Below are 9,595 nucleotides of genomic sequence, written 5' to 3'. Positions count from 1 at the left end.
CAAGATGATCTACCGAATCTTTCACGCGCATGGGAATAAAGTGCGCCGACTTAGTCAACCGGTCTACAACCACCCAGATAGCATCACTATCTCGTTAAGTCCTCGAAAGACCTACAACGAAGTCCATAGTGACATGCTCCCACTTCCACTCGGCAATAGGCAAGGGTTGCAACAAACCCGCTAGCCTCTGATGTTCGGCCTTCACTTGTTGACAAGTAAGGCGCTTTGACACGAAAGCTGCCACATCCCTCTTCATACCTCGCCACCAAAACTGGCGACCCAAATCCCGATACATCTTAGTACCTCCCGGATGCACCGCAAGGCCGAATGATGGAACTCTCGGAGTACTTCCTCTCGGCAAGACTCCAGCACACATAGACGGTCTCGGTATCTCACATTCAGGTCGGGATACACCGTCAAACCCTTCTCAGCCTTCCCACTGGAGATCTTTTCTCGGAAGGACTCTACCTCAAGGTCACCTCTCTGTGCCTCTAACACTCTAGTCACAAGTGTAGGCTGCGCAACAACAGAAAACAAGGCCGCAGCCTCAACAGATTCGCCCAAATGCAAATCAAACTCGCCAAGTACACCCAACATTTCCCATTCCCGGATGGCTATACAAGTTACATCACTAATGGATTTCCTACTAAGGGCATCAGCCACAACATTGGTCTTTCCCGGGTGATAGTGCAACTTAAAATCATAGTCCTCAATGAACTCCATCCATCTCCTCTGCCTCAAATTCAAGTCTCTCTGTGTAAATAGATACTTCAAACTCTTGTGGTCCGAGAACACCTCGAACCTCTCACCATAAAGATAGTTCCTCCACATCTTCAAGGAAAAGATCACCGCTGCTAACTCTAGGTCGTGTGTAGGGTAATTCTTCTCGTGAATCTTCAATTGACGTGAGCCATAAGCTACCACTTTCCCCTCTTGCATCAACACACAACCCAAACTCTCTCGTGAGGCATCACAATAAACCACGTAACCCGATCCTCTCTCCGGAATAATCAAGACCGGAGCGGTGGTTAATCTAACCTTCAACTCTTGGAACGACTTTTCACAAGTCTTACTCCATACAAACTTGACCCCTTTCCGCGTCAATCTAGTCAACGGCGAAGCTAGCCTGGAGAAATCTTTCACAAACCGACGGTAATACCCAACTAATCCCAGAAAACTGCGGATCTCAAACACACTCTTAGACTGTGCCCAATCTTGCACTGCCTCTACCTTGGATGCATAAACGGACACCCCTTTCCTGGATACCACGTGGCCTAAGAATTTGACTTCTCCTAGCCAGAACTCACACTTCCCAAACTTGGTATACAGCCTATGGGCTCTAAGCAACTCAAGCACCACTCTCAAGTGTTCCTCGTACTCCTCTTCTGAAGACGAATAGATAAGAATGTCGTCCACGAAAACGACTACAAATTGATCCAAGAATTCCCAGAAGATCCGGTTCATCAAGTCCATAAAGACTGCCGATGCATTGGTAAGCCCGAATGGCATCACCAAAAACTCATAATGTCCATACCGCGTACGGAATGCCGTCTTAGGAATATCCTCCTCCCTGACCCTCAACTGATGGTAGCCCGATCTCAAGTCTATCTTAGAGAAACAACGGGAACCCTTCAACTGGTCGAACAGATCATCTATACGGGGCATAGGGTACTTATTCTTGACCGTAGCCCGATTCAACTTTCGGTAGTCGATACACAATCTCAAGGCACCATCTTTCTTTTTAGCAAAGAGGGCCGGTGCACCCCACGGCGAAACACTAGGGTGAACAAAACCCTTATCTAACAATTCCTGGAGCTGAACTTTCAACTCAACCAACTCTGCTGGAGCAAAATGGTAAGGTGCCATAGAAATCGGCGCCGTGCCGGGCACTTGATCAATAGAGAACTCTATCTCTCGGTGAGGTGGCAAACTAACAAGGTCTTCGGGAAAGACATCCGAATACTCGCAAACCACCCTCGGCAACACAATCTGGGTCTCATCACACTCACCACTCTCAAAGCTAGCAAGTAGACCACTAAGCTCACTCCGTCCTCGCGAATCATACCCCGGTGGCAAAACACTACCAACTCGGTCTCCCTAGAAATGGAACCACTCCCCGCTTAAGGTACATAACGTGACCCTCTGGCGGTAGCAATCGATAACAGCCCGGTATGACGATAGCCAGTCCATACCCAAAATAACATCAAAACCCTTCATGGGCATGACAACAAACGGAAAAGGAAGCCTATGGTCGGCGACCTCTATATCACAACCTCTAACACCTTGTTTCAAGATCAGTTCACCCCCAAGAGGTGACACTACGCAAATAGGAGATGCTAACTGTGCTAACTCCAACTCCAAAACAGATGCAAATGCAGCAGATATAAAAGAATGAGATGCACCCGTGTCAATCAACACATTAGCAACTGAGTTGCAAAACAGAAAAGTACCTCTCACTACTGATGGAGCCGGTACTAGATCTTGCGCGGTAACAGCATACACGCGCCCTGTAGGCCCCTGATCCACCTGCTCGCCTCTCGGAGCATACGACTACTGCACTGACTGGGACGACGAAGCCCCCGGATTGGCCCTCGAGGCTTGCACAGACTGAGCTGGCTGAAATCCCTGTGTCTGTCTAGAACCAGACGCTCCCGAAGTAGCACTCAACTGCGGACAAAACCTCTTCAGGTGCCCAGGCTGCCCACACTGATAGCAAGATAAGGGCTGCCCCCTGCCCAAACTCTGACTCTGGGGTCTAGCTGAAGAAGAAGCAGCTCTCTGACCTCCGCCCTTTTGCGGGCAAACCGAAGACTTGTGACCCAGCTAGCCACACGCAAAACAAGTCAAGCCTCCCTGACTACCTCTCCCCGAGCCTGCACTCGGCACCGGAAAGGTCGATCTAGCAACTCCACCCTGAGACTGCTGAGGGTGATAACCCCTCTGTCTCCTGCCATCACCCTGACCCTCCTGGCCCCACTTGGAGTCTCTATGCTTCTCCTCGTCTTCCTCCTGCAGCATAAGCTCCATATGAGCTGCAGCATCCACTAAATGTCTATACTCTCGGATGTAAGACCCACCAACCCTCAACTTGAGGCCCCGCCTCAACTTCCGCTCAAACTCATAGCAACGGCGTTCTTCGGACGCCACCAACTCAGGTGCAAACCTGGACAAACTAGTAAAAGTGGCTTCAAACTCTGCCACAGACATACCCTGTTGATTAAGCCGGCTAAACTGATCCCTCAGCTTCTCCCTAGCAACTGCAGATAAGAACCTCTCCTGGAAAGCATTCACAAACGCCTCCCATGTACCACCAACACGAGCCTTCTCATACTTCCACCATTGACCCGCATCTCCCTTCAGCTGGAAGGATGCCAAGGTCACTTTCAGTGCCCCGTCCTCGATGCCAAGCATCTCGAACGTCTTACTCATTTGCTCTAGCCACTCATCAGCCTTCAGTGGCTCTTTTGGATCTCCAACAAACTCGTCCGGATTAGACCGGAAAAACTCGCTCTTCAAGAAAGAAGGCCCGGCCTCAGTTGCCTGATTCCCAGCTCTGAGAATACCCAAAGCCCCTGCTATCTCTCGTGCCAACGCACTCACAGCCTGCTGACCCGCTGGCTCGGCCACATTGGCTTGGCCAACTCTCTCCTAGACTGCCGGAATATCATCCAGTAGAGGTACTTCCTGCCTCGCAGGCTACCACGCCTAGCACCTCTTCCTCGTCTTGACATCCTAATAAAGGTAATACAGAACGTTAGCACATTCACAAATGTGCCAAAACTAAACACTCGCGTCCTAATGCATGGACAACTGTAATTCACTCCACGTAAGCACATAAACACAAAAACACTTATGAATTTCATTTCCGGATAATGATAGTCCCGAGGCGTTACTAGAGTTCCAGTTAGAAACATCATTGATCAAGTGCCTTTCCAACAAGACTCACAGAAACCCAAGGATCCAATCAACATCCTAGAAATTAAATCCCATACCCACATAGTCACATAAGCATGTTATCAATCAAACACATAGTATATGACACTACACCTCAGCCTCTATCAAGCGAGACAAACCCATTGTGATACTAATCACCTCCCACGTACCCAAAGTATTCGAACCCGGTACGCTCTGATACCAAGTTGTAACGCCCTAAAAAAAAACAACATTAAACCCATTAATATAGACATGCATTGATATACAAAAGCTTCACATTCTTCTATTCATCAGAGTACTTCATTACAAAAGTATTACATGTTAACAACAAAAGCACATGCCCTAAGGGCTTACAGCTTTCCAAGTTAACACTTGGTTACAACAAAAGAGTACTAACTCATTTACACATTAAGCCCTTGGCTTGAATATATATGTAATACATCAAAGAAATAAAACAACAAAGTCCGCCTGCCTCTAGCCTCCCAAGCTACGTCCTTGGAGGTGGCATGCTACCTGTACCTGAAAATGATATTCCCATATAGGGTGAGCCACAGCCCAGTAGAAATACACTAAACCAAATATGAACAATGACTCAAAGATTAGCAATTGATAGATGGCCAACACTGATACTCTCCCTTATCACACTTTACAATTTCATGACATACAAGTTCATGTTACAACCCATTTTCCCATTTCCTTTCAATTCTCAATTTATAACCATGGCCCAGAACCTGGCCGAACGATTCATATGAGACAGTAACTCATATTAAACACTTTCCCATTTCATAATAGATAAGCATACTAGCTATATCACACACCAACAGATAAGCATACAAGCTATATCATCACTTCCATAGATATGCATAAGAGCACTATCACACTTCCAATGACAAGCATATGAGCTCTGTCAACACATTAATAGATAAGCATATGAGCTCTATCTATGGACTCCATCCCCTATCTCCTCCCAACGACATCTGGTTTAGAGATCCATCCCCTATCTTCCCCTAAACCGTGGAGTACATCCCCTATCTCCTCCAATACGATACAATGCATATAAACAATAATTATACACATCATCAACCAATACATAACATTTAATGTATTCATTCAACCGTCATACTCAATGACACATTCCGATGATTAGTTTTAGTTTGCCTAATCATCATGCATTGTCTACAACAATCAAGACTATCCTCCACCGATAGCCCAAAGCAGTTATTTCTAGATAGAAAATAAGTGCAACAAATGGATATATAAAATCAACATTTCCAATTAGGTGAGCGATATAAAATCCAACTACACCCTTTAATCCCATACATTCCCAATCTCAACATTTCCAATTCAATTCCTCATTTCTCACAATTAATTTCACAAGTTAATTAACCAATGTAATTAGGGTATTTTTCATAATTCACATTCAACCCTTAGGTTCCACTTTCATTAATGTTTTGACATTAATTTCACTTTTCCATGCCAAACATGCATTTAGGCTTTTATATAGTTAAAACCCCAACTTTGTAAATTTGCACAAAAGTCCCAAACTTTCACAAAATTACCAAACCAACTCCAACATCTCAAACTACTAAAATTTAAAGACAAAACCCATAGTAAGAAGTAGGTTATCCCTACCTCAAAGTTAGAGCTCGGATGGAGAAGAGACCAAAACCAAAGTGCTCCAAAAGCCAAGATTCTCGGATCAAAACGACGCCCTCGACGATCAACACAACTCTTACAAAGGCCGAAGAAGAGGAAAACACTCTAACTAGATCAAACCCTAGAGAGAAGGGAGTTTCTAGAGAGAGGAGCTCTCAAAATTACTTTTTGGAAAGTAAGAGAGAGAGAAAAAGAAAGGAAAAAGTGATTTGAAAAGCCAAAACACGGAGCTTTAACCCAGTCGCCCTGCTCGAGCGTCAAACTCCCTGCTCGAGCGTCACTCACAGACTCCCGCTTGAGCGTCAACAATCCCGCTCGAGCGGCGGATACACACTCCCAGAACTTTTACAGAACCAGGTCTCCGCTCGAGCGTCAAACCTCCCCGCTCGAGCGTCACACACAACAACCCGCTCGAGCGTCAAAACTCCCGCTCGAGCGCACAACACTGCAGAGGAGAAACTGGAAGATGGAAAACTACGCTCGAGCGTCGAAAACCCCACTCGAGCGGACAGACAACAACGAAGGGCCCGCTCGAGCGTCAGAATCCCCGCTCGAGCGTGAAGGCCAAAATCTGGGCAACTACTCTTGGTTTCTAAGTTCAACCAACCTGTTTCAAACTCGCCCAATACAACTCAAGACTCGAATGCAAGGAGTAAAGGATGTAAACAAGACATATACAACAACCAACTTCACGGAACCCAAGTCCGGACACAACAGTTAAAGAAAAGGGAAACCGGGATCGCTATAGTAATAGGATGGAAGATAGTGAGGCAAGAGGGAGATATATATAGGAGAGGGATTTTCAAAGGAGGGTTTAGATTTTTGAAAAGACTCAAAGCAAATGATGAGTGGAGTTTTTTTTTATTTGGAAAAAAAAATTAAAAATTAAGATTTGAATATCGAAGTTAGTAGGATTTAGATTTTCAAAATAGGGTTTAGGTTTTCAAAAAGGCTCAAATTAAATGATGGATGGAGGTTTATTTTAAAAAAAAAAAAATCAAAAAATTAGAAAATTAGGATTGGCATATTGGAGCTCTCACAGGCCTTGGGGGTTAAAAACCCCATTTTGCTTAATATATAGTATAGATATATATATATACATTATAAGATGAGAGAAATAAAGTACTATCTTATTATAATGGAGGAGATCTTATAAAAAAAATGTGTAGACATGAATGTCCTCCTATTTTATTGTGTTTACAATCTATACTATATATTAAGCAAAAGGGGGTTTCTAACCCCAAGTCTTGTGGGAGCTCCAATCTCCCAATCTAAATTTCTTGATTTTTTGATTTAAAAAAAAAAAAACCTTAGCATTTATTAACTTCTCCCAACCCCCAAGTCTTACTCTCATAATAACACTTTAATGCATTACTCTCATAATAACACTTTAATGCATTAAGAACAAGCATAAAAAAATTCTTTGAAATCCAACACATATAAATTCTTTGAAAAGTCCCAACACATGATTATTATCCCTCATAATAACACTTTAATGCATTAAGAACAAACATAAAAAAAAATTCTTGAAAAGTCCAACACATATGATTATTATCAAAATATTAAACTTTAATATAATATAATAAAAAAAAGAAGACATTTAATTCGTTGAAAAGTCCAACACATATGATTATTATCAAAATATTAAACTTTAATATAATATAATAAAAAAAATAAGACATTTAAAAAAAAAAAGACATTTAAAAATCGCAACTCATATATATAGATAATTGTAAATATATTAAGGAAAAGGGAGTTTCTAAACCCTAAGCCTTGTGGGAGCTCCAATCTTTCAATCTTAATTTTCTAAATTTTTGATATAAAAAAAAACCTCAGCATTTGTTGATTTGGTCAAAATTCTCTAATCAATATTTATTACCTTTTTCCAATCCACATGCCTGTATTTATTGATTTAGTCAAAATTCCTGATTAGCATTTAAAATCCCATCATATAAATAATTATAGACACAGCCCATGCATAGTTACTGCAGTAGCTTTTTTAATTTCTCGTGTACACTATGATTAGTGATAAGATTGTTAAATTATTTTTATAAAAAATCTTAAAAAACATAATTTATATATTAAAAAAAAATTAATTTATCACTAATTATAGATACAGGTCGTGCATTGTTATTGCAGTAGCCTTTTTAATTTCTCCTGTATACTATGATTAGTGATAAGATTGTTAAATTATTTTTATAAAAAATCTTTAAAAACATAATTTATATATTAAAAAAAATTAAAACAAATATAAATATCTATAATTATCCCGTGCATAGCACGGGTGATAGGCTAGTTATCTATATATGTGAATTGTGATTTTTAAATATTTTTTTTAAATGTCTTATTTTTTTCTTTTTTTATATTATATTAAAGTTTAATATTTTGATAACAATCATATGTGTTGGACTTTTCAAAGAATTAAATGTCTTTTTTTATTATATTATATTAAAATTTAATATTTTGATAATAATCATATGTGTTGGACTTTTTAAGGAATTTTTTTTATGTTTGTTCTTAATGCATTAAAGTGTTATTGTGAGAGATAATAATCATATGTGTTGGGACTTTTCAAAGAATTAATGTGTTGGATTTCAAAGATTTTTTTTTTTATGCTTATTCTTAATGCATTAAAGTATTATTATGAGGGTAAGATTTGGGAGTTGGGAGATGGTAATAAATGGTAAGATTTTTTTTAAAAAAAATCAAAAAATCAGGAAATTGAGATTGGGAGATTGGAGCTCCCACAAGGCTTGGGGTTAAAAATCCCCTTTTGCTTAATATATACTAGCCTATCACCCGTGCTATGCACGGGATACTTATAGATATTTATATTTGTTTTAATTTTTTTTAATATATAAATTATGTTTTTTAATATTTTTTATAAAAATAATTTAACAATCTTATCACTAACCATAGTGTACATGAGAAATTAAAAAGGCTACTGCAGTAACTATACACGGGTTGTATCTATAATTATTTGTATGAGGGGATTTTAAATGCTAATCAGGGATTTTGACCAAATCAATAAATGCAGGCATGTGGATTGGAAAAAGTTAATAAATGCTAATCAGGGGATTTTAACCAAATCAATAAATACTGAGATTTTTTTTTAAATCAAAAATTTAGAAAATTAATATTGAAAGATTGGAGCTCCTACAAGACTTGGGGTTTAGAAACCCCATTTTTCTTAATATATTTACAATTATCTATATATGTGAATTGCGATTTTTAAATGTCTTTTTATTTTTATTTTTAAATGTCTTCTTTTTTTCCTTTTTTATATTATATTAAAGTTTAATATTTTGATAATAATCATATGTGTTGGACTTTTCAAGGAATTAAATGTCTTCTTTTTTTTATTATATTATATTAAAGTTTAATATTTTGATAGTAATCATATGTGTTAGATTTTTCAAGAAATTTTTTTTATACTTGTTCTTAATACATTAAAGTGTTATTATGAGGGATAATAATCAGATGTGTTGGGACTTTTCAAAGAATTTCAAAGAATTTTTTTTATGCTTGTTTTTAATGCATTAAAGTGTTATTATGAGGATAAGACTTGGGGGTTGAGAGAAGTTAATAAATGCTAATGCTTTTTCTTTTTTTTGAAATCAGGAAATTTAGATTGGGAGATTGGAACTCTCACAAGGCTTGGGGTTAAAACCCTCATTTTGCTTAATATATAGTATAGATATCATATCACCCGTGCTATGCACGGATTTGTTTACAATTATCTATATATGTGAATTGTAATTTTTAATTTTTTATTTTTAAATGTCTTCTTTTTTTTCATTTTTTATATTCTATTAAAGTTTAATATTTTGATAATAATCATATGTGTTGGACTTTTCAAAGAATTAAATGTCTTTTTATTATTATTATATTATATTAAAGTTTAATATTTTGATAATAATCATATGTGTTGGACTTTTCAAGAAATTTTTTTTATGCTTGTTCTTAATGAATTAAAGTGTTATTATGAGGGATAATAATCATATGT

This window comes from Camellia sinensis, chromosome 2 (assembly GCF_055761805.1).
Source record: "Camellia sinensis isolate YWXY chromosome 2, ASM5576180v1, whole genome shotgun sequence".
Lineage (NCBI taxonomy): Eukaryota > Viridiplantae > Streptophyta > Magnoliopsida > Ericales > Theaceae > Camellia > Camellia sinensis.
The sequence above is the reverse complement of the archived record's forward strand: the minus strand, read 5'-3'. Positions refer to the sequence as shown.